At 35.4% G+C, this 11,835-nt stretch overlaps 1 protein-coding gene across 1 annotated transcript in view; it reads right to left on the bottom strand.

Moving 5' to 3' along the window:
- Positions 1-11,835, bottom strand: part of LOC108684227 (AF4/FMR2 family member 4-like) — an 89,597-nt gene that overhangs the window by 7,395 nt on the left and 70,367 nt on the right. The gene's annotated exons all lie outside the window — the stretch shown is intronic.

The following is an 11,835-nucleotide window of genomic DNA, read 5'->3' as shown; positions in this document are numbered from 1 at the left end:
TATATATATATAATAAAAGATACCTCGATATTACTAAATATTAATTCTACAGTTTCTAAGTTTAATTTATAGAAGGACATAATATTACAATAAAATAAGATTTCTTTTAACAACAAAAACAATTAACAAATTACAAATAGGCTATTAGGAATCGGAGCTGTAACAATTGCGTGTTTTCGATTGATCTGATCTGATAAAACAATCTTCTATAAATAATATATTTGTCCGAACATTTCGGCTAACTTCTAGCCTTCATCAGCCAGAATACATAAAATCCACGAATATCTTCATCCTGATTATACTTCAATATTCAATTTCCCATAACCAGTTAATAAACTGGATGATTAATGATATTTTGACCTTAAATGAATAATATTATAAATGAATATTAGAGTCGAAAAATATTAAAAAACTTACAGGAATTGCTGTGGAGATTCATCCCAGGAGTACATCAAATACAAATTAGTCCTTACATCATAATTATTGTAATGCAAATTCTTTTCGTGAATTAAAATTTAAGACAAAATGATGATAAATAAATATAATATATATATATTGTACAAGTCGATGATGTTCATGCTGCGGTATCAATCGTCGTAATGAAAATGGATTATTATTAATTATAAACTTTTAGTGGTCGGTCAAATAACAAAAATATAAGGAACTAAGTAACTCAGTGTCTTTGTTTATTAATATCCTTCTTTTGTCGTTTGATGTTTATCATTTCTGATATTAGTCTTTTATGATAGTTACGTTCATGTTTAATATTTGAACGTTATTCTAATCAAAATCATGATTGTGACGTGTTCTATGATTTGTGACAACTAAAGGATTGATTTTATTTCTTTTGATATGATTTTTATGTTTGGAAATCCTCATTTTTAATTGTCTACATGTTTGTCCAACATAGGAAGCGTCACAATCATTACAAGAAATTTTATGTACAATGTTTTTTTTGCAATCTGCAGGAAGAGGATCTTTTTGCGTTTTCATCAAACTAAGTTTGTTATGGCTGAAAAATGAGAATTTATTGAAATCTTTGATGATATTTTTAAATTTTTCGGAAATAGACTATATATATGGAATTGTGAATCAGCTCGTTTTTTTTTCTTGTCTTTATTTGAGGAATCATTATTATTATTGATGGTTTGATTGAGAATTTTTTTATTTATTAAAACTTTAATGTTTTTTCGTATTATATCAAAAATGAAATTTAATGGATAATCATTATCTAATAAAATTTTGACCACCTGTTCGAGGTTTTTTTTGATGGAAATCTGTGTGTGAGATTTAAAAAACTCTATCAACTGTCCCTAACAATCCCTTTTTTTTGGGGGGAGAGTGTTGAGATTGCTAATTAAGATATCTTTCAGAGAAAGATGGTTTGTGATATATGTAAAACTTGATAACATTGTTTTCAATAATAATGGTATCTAGAAAATTGATAGTATTATTGCCAATCTCATGTGTGAATTGTATTCTAGGATGATAAGAATTTCTGTACAAAATTTCTGTACAAAGGTTGGCTTCAGATGCTGGAACAGTTATAATTTCTAAAACAGTTATAAATCTTCATATTTTTGTTATTTGACTGATTATTAAAAGTCTATAACTAATAATAATCCATTTTCATTATGACGATTAACACCGCAGCATGAACATCATCGACTTGTATTGACAATATGTATTATATTTATTTAATTATCGTCGTTTTGACGATACTAAATTTTAACTCACGAAAAGAATTTGTGTTACAACAATTATGATGTAAGGACTAATTTGTATTTGATGTACTCCTGAGGTGAATCTCCACAGCAATTCCTGTAAGTTTTTTAACATTTTTCGACTCTAATATTCATTTGTCATATTTAATATCAAAATATCACTGACAAAATATCACATCCAGCTTATTAATTGTTATGAGAATTGGAGTATAACTACAGGAAGATATTCATGGACTTTATGTAATATTCTCACTGATGAAGGCTAAAAGCCGAAACGTTCGGACAAATATATTATTTATAAAAGATTGTAGATCAATCGAAATAATTATTAGAGCGCCGATTTTTAATGGCCCATTTATAATTTGTTAATTATTATAGAAAGACAGTCTGTGCATATTTTACACACACACACACACACACACACACACATATATATATATATATATATATATATATATATATATCTTATATCTGCTCTTAAAAATTGAATATTTCCTGACTATCAGCATCTTGTAATAAATCGTTATATTACACAATTCGATAATGTAAAAATTCCCTTGACGTGACACCATCTACTGCGTTTAATACAGAACAATGTAAGATATCTCATTACGGTGGTGTTTAAGCGTCCGATCATTATATCGACAGAAAGCCATGTACGTCGTTTCGTGCAATGTCCCATTACGAAAAGATGGAACACTTTATCCGAATGAGGATGGCTCATCCACCATCTCATCGCCCTTTTTTCTCCCTTCTGGGCCCAAGCGAGACGAGTCCGGTGGTCGATCGCTCTCGGTCCAGAAGCAAACAGCTTTAGTGGCAACCGCGGAGCGCCACGAAGAGAACCGGTTGGAGACGACAAGCGGCGGCCACGAGGAAATTGCAAGCTTACCGAGTAATGACGTTACCACCAACGCAAACCTAATTACAGGCCCAGACATTGCCAATCGGCCTGGCCCCGTCGCTGTCGTCATTTAAGAGACTCCAGTATCGTGGCTCTCGGCAACTCGTTTTGATAATTTATAAGCAAATCGAGGTGCGGGAAAAATACGAGCGATGACAAGCAGTGTCTCGCGAAAGTCATCATTAAATTTTTTAACAATGATTTAATTTCCGCAAAAGAGTTATCGCTTCATTTCATGTGCGAAACTGATGTATTATTTCGCAGAAACTCATTAATTATTTTTTAGAATTTTGATTTTATTTCAAATCAGTTTTACAGTTTTGGGTAAACAGAAAAAAATATATTCTGATCATTAAAATAAGAAAATTGAGACACCAGGTTTATGTAGTATCTCACTTTCTCATGAAAATTTACTTCAGTAGTTTTTATCAGATTTCAAAAGATTTATGGAGAAAGAATTCTCACTTTACTATTTGTATATCTGAGCGTGACAAATGTCATCAAAAATACTTATTTTATGAATCATTGCTCGAATATTTTGTTAAAATTTGTAGAGCTATAATATATTGTTACAAATCGGTAATCAACCATTCAAATCGTGAGAATAAAGACAGAATTATTTATTGTTGATAGAGACTATAAAAGACTAACTCGCATTTTTTAAACGTTCCAACTCTTACGCTTATCACATCGAATTCAATGCTGGAAAAAGATCAGAACGCGGCATGGCCGCGTTTACCACTAAATATTACAAAAACACGTAATAAAAGCAAACGTATGCAAACAGTGATGTTTTATTCCGTAATTTTCCGCATTATTGTAGCTCAAAAAAAAGTATTAAAAACCATCAAGCACGCATCTTTTTTCACATTCGTGAACAAGTTGCATCGCACAAAAAGTCCGCGATCGTTTCGTCGCGTATCAGCGGTCATAAATTATCCGGTCGACTATAAAGTGGCCGAAAACGAGGAAAAAACAATTCTACACCGTCGTTCTCTCGCGCTTGCCGGATAAAGCTGGGCGATCGTCGATCTTCCTCTCCCGACTTTCCGCCTGGCAGATATTTCGGGCAACGTCCGTCACGCTGCGAATCACGATGTCCCCGTCGACAGAAAGAGACACTGACCTTTCCACGTTACGATAGCACGCGCTGTTTTACGCAACACGTAACGTAGTGTGTCAGTTAGTCGACTCCCGTTTAAGAGTAGTGTCTTAAGAGAGACATAAACGTCATTTATATTAACTTGCCTTTCATTCTTTGGCTATTAAATCATTCTGACGAAAATTATTCATACTGAATTCGATTTTGCGTTTTCTGTGCAAAAATTAAAAGCATAGTCAACAAGAGGTTTGCTGATATGCATGTAAAATAAAAATTCTTATCTCTAAATGCTCGGAGACAACTGTGTATATTCTCATTAACTGTTAATGGAATTGTAATGATCCCTAAGTATTCCAGATACTAATAGGATAAGATAACAATTCCAAATGCATGCTTTTAGAAGCATCAAAATTATTCCACGTGTTTTATTTTTTATTTTTAGTCTAATTTAAAAAAGAAGCTTCGAAATTTTCACGCATGGAAACTTTCCTCGAGTAGAGAATGTAATATTAATACCATCAATCATAGGCATCCACCAAAAGTGAATTAAAATGAAATTAGAATTTAATAGATCTCTGAAAATTATATTTTCGCTGTCTGTATTCTTTGTGGAAAAAAACGTCAGATCATACATTCTCCTAGAAGAAAGAATAATAACTTGGGCGCGATTCCGTAACTCTTTACACGTCTACCGACAGTTGTCATTGCGCAGATATTTTATATGAAAAAACTGCGCAACGACACCGACAACTGTCAGTAAGCATATAAAACAGTTACAGAAAGAATATAGGGCCCAGTAATGGGCTCGTATTTCATTTTCTCAGATGCGAGGGATATATGTATATATCTGTGGGATATAAACATGCGAAACTGATTTCGTATAGCAGTTGCGCGTTACGCCTTTATCGGGTTCTCGTATGCACCACATGCGAAAATCGAGAGACGGCCATCGGCATTGATGCAGAGACGCTCATGCATTATACATCCCCATGTTAATTGCATAACACGCGCGCGCGAGCGATAATGACGGGAATAAATGATATTTACGACGGCGTCGGCGGACAAGCCGATTTTATCGCACGCCACAGCTTTCGCATAACTGACCTACGTTCATTTCATTGGCCCTTGGCCGTGGTCATGCGGCTGTACACACGCGCAACGACGGTAACGCAGAATTCCGCCCTTTCCGCTGGAAATCAGTGGAAAGAGTTGACAGCCAGTGGGAGGGACAGAATAGCACGTCGACCTGTCTGTCGTTCCTCGATGCGCGACGATCTTGGTCGCCAGGATCCGGTATAACTCGCAGGAAATTGAATGGACGGAATGGGTGGACCGCTTGAAAATATTTCGAGGATTGTGAAGGGCTTCTCTCTCCCTTTTCCATTAGTTTTCTAAGTTTCAACTTCAATAGATCAGCAAAGCGGAGTCCATTCGTGTGAAGCGACTTCGTTATTTATCATGAAAATCTTTAGATAATAATAAAAAATTTCATGTGTGTGTGTGTGTGTGTGTGTGTATTACAGAAATTTTTTTATACATAACAATCCTTTGAGAATGGGAACTTTCTGGCAAAGAAATTTAAAGAAAACTTTATTTGTTAAAGATTTGCGAATCGCTGAATTTGATTCTAGTCTCAGAATTCTAAAATACAAATTTTTAAAAATAATCTAATTATCTCGTGAAATTTTACTTTAGATTCTTGATGTCATTAAACTACTGAATATAATCTGAAAATATTGAATTTCAAACGGATAATAATAATCTCTGATGAAGGATCTAGTATCACAGGGCTCATAATCAGAGTTTGAAGTCAGTTTTGAAATTAGTACTGTTTGCGTACCATAGATGAGCTGCAAATAAAGCGAAACTGGAAATTTAATGTTACTTTGCAATTTGCAATTTTCTAAAGTCAATCAACTAAGTAAGACAAAGAAAAGCGTCATTTACGGTCAAAGTCGAATATTGAAATAATCATTATATGTATTTAAATAAATTTAACAATCAACTAATAATGGACTCCGACAGTTGAAAAACTCCGACAATAAAATTAAAAATAAAAAATAAAAATAAATAAAAATAAATAACTGCGTGATAATTATAGTGCACTATAATTATAAAATATAATGTAATATTCAAAACTTTCGAACTATATCATCATGAACATATCTTCTAAATGAGGATAAAATGAGGATTACCTGTTTTAAAAGATTAAAGAGACAGATAGATAATAGATAATATAACGATTCTTCCATATTTACAAAGACTTATTCAAGCTTTATATTATCGGTTTAATTCAACGGCTTTCGTTGTCGTTAAATTAATAAGATTTCCAATACTGTATCGTTTACATCAAGAAGTATGCTGCCGGAATAAAAGACATTAACCATGACGAGCAGTACAATGGCCTTAAACAAGATGTTTCGCCGTGCCATACATAATTAGACTTCAACCGGTAATCGTCTCGAGGCTTTACATAATGTATTAGCATTGCTCGATGTGTTCAGCGCGGTCGCGTACGTGCGAGTTAGCGAATTAACGTGACTCAAGCTGTATAACACTTGAAAAAGTAGCGAACACTCGGCGGCGAAAATAGTCACACGTGCGATCGGCGCCATGTGTCTTGTGTACGCGTACATGAGAAAGCTGTTGGAATCTATGAAGTCACGGAGACGCACGAGATGAATGAAGTACAATTCACTGTCGAATGCAGATATATCGGCAGGTGACACACTTTGCACGTACGACATAATGCAGTGTAACATTGCATAAAATACTGATGATTTGATATTATTATCTGCAGTTATTTGGCTATAAATAATCCTTTGTAATTTTACCTGATTATTATGCTTAAATATCGAGGCCGATTCATCTGTTTAAAGAGATAATTTAATCATCGTGCGGAACTGTTAGGACTTAAAATTGATAATTGATAAAAATAATTGATTTTTACTGTAGTTCCTGGTCATTATGGTTAAGACCTATTAAGATATGATGTTTTCGGCGCTGTAATCAGTAAACAATTATCGAGAAGTTGTACCCTCGAGCACGAGAGTGAAGTCTTCCCCTCGTTTTTATTTCTTCTAAAAAGAAATCCGTATACGCGAGCATTCTGAAACTTGAGACTTTGGACCTGGATTCTTTTCGTGCTGCTTCGTCCTTCCTTCTCAGTGACAATAGGCTGTGGGATTTGGTCCAATATATATATATATATATCACTGACCCTTGACACCCCCTTCCCTCCCTCCGCCTGAATGAGCGAACAAAATCACCCTCGGGCGAAAGATGACTGATTGGCAGTCCCTCCGGATCAAATGCGACTTTCGCAACCCCGTTTCTCCTCGGAAAGCTGCCCTTTCATCTCGTGATCCCTTCGCCTTTCCCCGCGCACATTTAATGGGTGTAGGGGAAGGCAAACGCGACATATAGGTTTTCATTTGAAAGAGAGTCGTATAGTGCCACAATAAAATCTTGTGGTAAAATCTCTCAACCTCCGCATACAAAATGTCTCTCGATGTCACTAGCACTTAATTTAATGACAGCCGTTTTGTACGAGTTAGCTCTTACCTTTTCTATCCTTTAGATTTCCTCAATTCAAGCAAACCTCTACCTTTATGTATAGTTTTTAGAATTTTCCATAATACGTAAGTGAACTTTTTTATCGGCAACATTAAAACACGGTGAAAGTGTAAATTCGAAATAAAAGTGAAGGACTCGACATAAAAGCAACGATATCAACAATAGAAATGTGTTCTGAAAGATCCTAAATACATTTCTAAATATATGTATTTATGTGTACAAAGTACATGAAATAGTTCTCGTATTTCTTTCAAATACTAGCAATTCAGAAAGTTCTTTATATTTCTTCTAGTAGATATATCGCTAACATATTGACGATTCATTTCATTATTTGTTATACGAAATCTCTTCATTTTGTGATATATAATATTATATTATCCGAAACGAATCATGAACAATCGGTAAATACGAAGTAAATTCTCATGCGACACGCATGAGGAGAATCGTGGAGGCGTCAGTGGTGGAAGAAAGAGACAGTAACTCGGAAGACACAAGAGACTCACTTTCGGCGAATAACCGTTACGTCGATTGCATACAGCTTCGCATGTAACACACATACGTGTGAACACCCACGCTTATCCCGTACAAATGATGAAGTGGACGTACAAGCTAAAATATATTCATGCACTTTCCTTAAATTAGAAATATAAAAGGAACGTTATCAAAGCGCTGATTGCTTTACAATCAAGCATCAAAGAAATATATTAAGCAAAAAAATTATATAATCAAATCTTATCTTTGATTAATTTTAGATTTACTTCACGAAGATTTAATTCTTGCTTTTTTGTTACACATGTTTTTTTTTCATCGATATTATCATATCGTTATCATTTAGTTCATAATGATATAGAAATTTGATTATCGTTATTAATCGTATAGTATTTATATATATAAATTGCAGGTAGATCAACATAGACAATGTAACGTAAACGAGGAAAGAGAGAAGGAAAAAAGAGAGAAAAGGAGAGAGAGAGGCGCGAGAATGCACCTTCAAAGCATAGCGAATATATTCATGGATCACCGTGTACATCCGAGGTGACTATATACATCGTGAGAGGCTCATGGACTTTCAAAATACGAGGATCTTATAACCTGTTATAACGGATGGAGACACGTTTTTTTAGAAAAGGTTTTACGTACCCACGCGATTTCACGTCTTCTCTCACGAGTGTCTCTACGGGTGCACGAAGAGTCGAGATATTAATCCTGCGACCTGCTTATAGAATCGCTTCGGTTTAATTTCCATCTGATTCGAAAAGTCGAATTAAACGATTCGGCTTTAAACCTTAATTAAACAAGATCTCAATTCGCGGCTTAATTTGTCGATAATCAAATCTGAATCGCTGCAATTTCAAGGAATTTTATTCAGGTCTCCACGTCATGAAGCGATAGAGCGTAAAGTTGCAGACGCCCTGGGGAATTACAAATGCATCGTTGCACTTTTGGGACTTCCTGTTCTCTCTGCGACTACATCCGCCGCTTCCAATTTCCATCGCGGAATTCGGATTCACATGGCAATCGCGACTATTTCGCGAAGCCTCGTGTCGGAATTCGCGTGGGTGGAGTTTCCGTAGTTTCGCGAGTGAGCGAGAGACCATCGCGTGATCGGACGTCATTAAGATCCGATTTGAATATCCTTGGAAAGGGGTGTGTGTATGTGAGAGAAAGAGAGAGAGAGAGAGAGAGAGAGAGAGAGAGAGAGATGGGTAGGCGGGGGTGACGAAATGACCTCGAGAACTTCTCATTTAAATCGTTTAATCGCCCTGCCTATTATCGATTATCCTCTTTTTCCCTCGTTTATCCTTTTTATTGATTCCTTTCTGCCACCTCTTATTTTCGTCTCAGAAAACATCGATATTTATTTCTTTCCCATCGTTTTTCTGCAGGAATCAGATCGGCGAATTGACTAAGCTTTCGTGGAACAAATTTTCCAGTCATTTATCAGATTGATTACTTTCATAGAGAGTTATTAATCAATTCCACTTGCGCATTTTTATCCGCGTGCTATTCATAAAGAACCGAATGGCAATCCGAAGAGAAATTATGGCCATCGTGTAAAGTTTATATTAAGAGAGAATGTTTTATGTGTGTGTTATGAAAGTACTAGGTATTGCACAAGATCTTTTATAAAAGAATTTTTGCAGCAAACTACACAGATGTATTAGATATGTAATTGCGTAATATATTTATCATATACATCATGAAATGTCTGAAGTTTGGCCTCCTTATTCGCACGAATAATATGCTTGGACTTAAAAAATATAGATTGCATTCATCGAAGTGTCGCATGTGTCGCACTTGACGATTATCGTATTTACACGAAACTCAACCAAGCAAGCGTAACGAATCTTTATGGCAAATGTTATGCTTGTCGCGATGTGATAGTTGTGCTGTTGCCGAGCTAAAGTGAAGTTTTGCAGAGACACAATTTAGCGAGGGATGATCCTATGATCTAGGCTCGCAAATTATCGTGCCATATTCCGCGAACAATTACTCCATAAAACGCGATATTTTAGAATGTAAGTCGTAAATATTTCAGGAACGCCGGACGAGGCACGGCATCGAAGGGGAAAAAGATTGCCGGTATTAACTCGCACGCACGTGCATGTGTGTATAAAGTAATAATAACGAAAAGGCCGAGAAAGTTGTACAATCATTGTGCAGACGTGTGAAAATGCATGCGAGAGCCATGCAAATATGGTAGCTTCAGGACGGGAAAAATACAAAAAAAAAAATGAACGAATGCAAGATGATGCATTTGGAAGAATAAAAATTCCTCTTTGAGGAAAAAATTTAAATGAATTTTCTGAAATAATTCAATTTGTTGATCATAAGTGAATATTACATTCGTGATTTCTTGTTACGTTTAATATTTATATGTATAAATTGTTATATTTCGACAGGACTCTCTGATTGCTGATTAATTGTTAGATTTATTAGAAACATGTGTATTTATCACGAATAATAAGTGCTAGTTAGATGTTTGTCACATGTTGATTAATAATACAAACGAGCAAAGATAAGCAACGCGATATTGACTATAAATACTATAAACTATAAATATTTATAGCACATTACATGAATCTTTATCATATATTTTAAATATATCACATATCGTAAGCTGGATGCGACAAGCGTTCGCAATTTACACACTCGATTTCGTGCAAAAAAGCAACACGTGCGACAGAGATATTTTAAGAATAATATATAGGCATCATGATTAAATATTCATCGCGTTAATTATACTTCGACTATTATATATTAACGTTATTTACAAACTAGCTGTATTTTTTCGCGCTATTTCGATCTTTCACGTATAGAAAGAGGGAAGAAAAAAATATGCAGGTGCAACGTCGAGAGAGAAACGAAAGAAATCTACCCCTTTCGTCGAGGTTGAAGTAGAAGTTATTCTCGCTGCTTCCCTCGAGGAAAAGAAGAATAACTTCGTTCGCTTGGAAATTGACCTCGCTGTCTCGCTGAAGTCCCCTCGGGCCTTCGTGAAACATACTATCCATAATTAATGCCACGCGAACGCGTAATGCAGTAGTGCGTTTACTGAAGTGAAGTTACCCCTGTTGTTGCATGGTAAAAATTTGCGGTTTAGAAAAGCATCCCTTTATTTCAATCGATGTGCAATATCGTGGGACGTTTGTCTAAATATAAAGACAATCGAAAAATATAAGATTTCTTTTTATATCTAAAATTAGTTCGAAATTGTAGAGAATTGTACAAGAATTGTTTCAGTTTCGCTCACACAGCTTCATTAGTTTTACTAAAAAGTAAATATACATTCGGTGGGCATTGAATGAAGTAACGCATCACTGGCTAGACAGATAGTTATCGGATTCTGGAATCAATCCAGTATTGAAACGTGCCGATTGGTAAAAAATCGAGCTGCAGGGCCAATTTCGAGAATACAATCCTCCTTCGTGAGGCGTTTGTCGTTTCGTGCTGCACGTTCGTTTATTTTTGGCTTTATCTCTTTTTCTTCCGCTATCCCTTTGGTCGCCTCCCTCATGGCCTGCCAAATCCCGCAGTGCACTCGAGTACGACACACTAACCTTGTCTCGAACTCGACACACTGGTGCACGAAGAAACGAAAAGATAAGGGGAGAAGCAGAAGAAGAACAGAATATGGGAGGATAGTCTCTCTCTTTTTTCCCCTCTCGATTTCGTTACTGAGATGGACTTCCCTTGGAACCTCTCGTTCTTGTCGAAGCTTCGAAACTTCCGCGCAAGTTCATTATCGAAAAGAAATCTTGCCGTCGGCTCGAACTTAACTACTTTACTATGGCCAGGTGAGAAACTAATTGTAAGATAAAAGGCACACTAAAAGTATGCTAAGGTATAAGGACGATTTTTAGAAAAAATTTGTGTGCGTGTATATTTTATAATTCAGATTCCTCACGTTAAAACATTTTCGTTAAATAAATTTTTTATTGAGCGATTTGTTAAATAATTTGCAAAATGCGATGGATTATCCTTATACATATATCTGCACTGAGAAAAAAAAGTTAACTTGATTAAAT

Source organism: Atta colombica, unplaced genomic scaffold (assembly GCF_001594045.1).
Source record: "Atta colombica isolate Treedump-2 unplaced genomic scaffold, Acol1.0 scaffold127, whole genome shotgun sequence".
Lineage (NCBI taxonomy): Eukaryota > Metazoa > Arthropoda > Insecta > Hymenoptera > Formicidae > Atta > Atta colombica.
The sequence above is the reverse complement of the archived record's forward strand: the minus strand, read 5'-3'. Positions and strand labels throughout refer to the sequence as shown.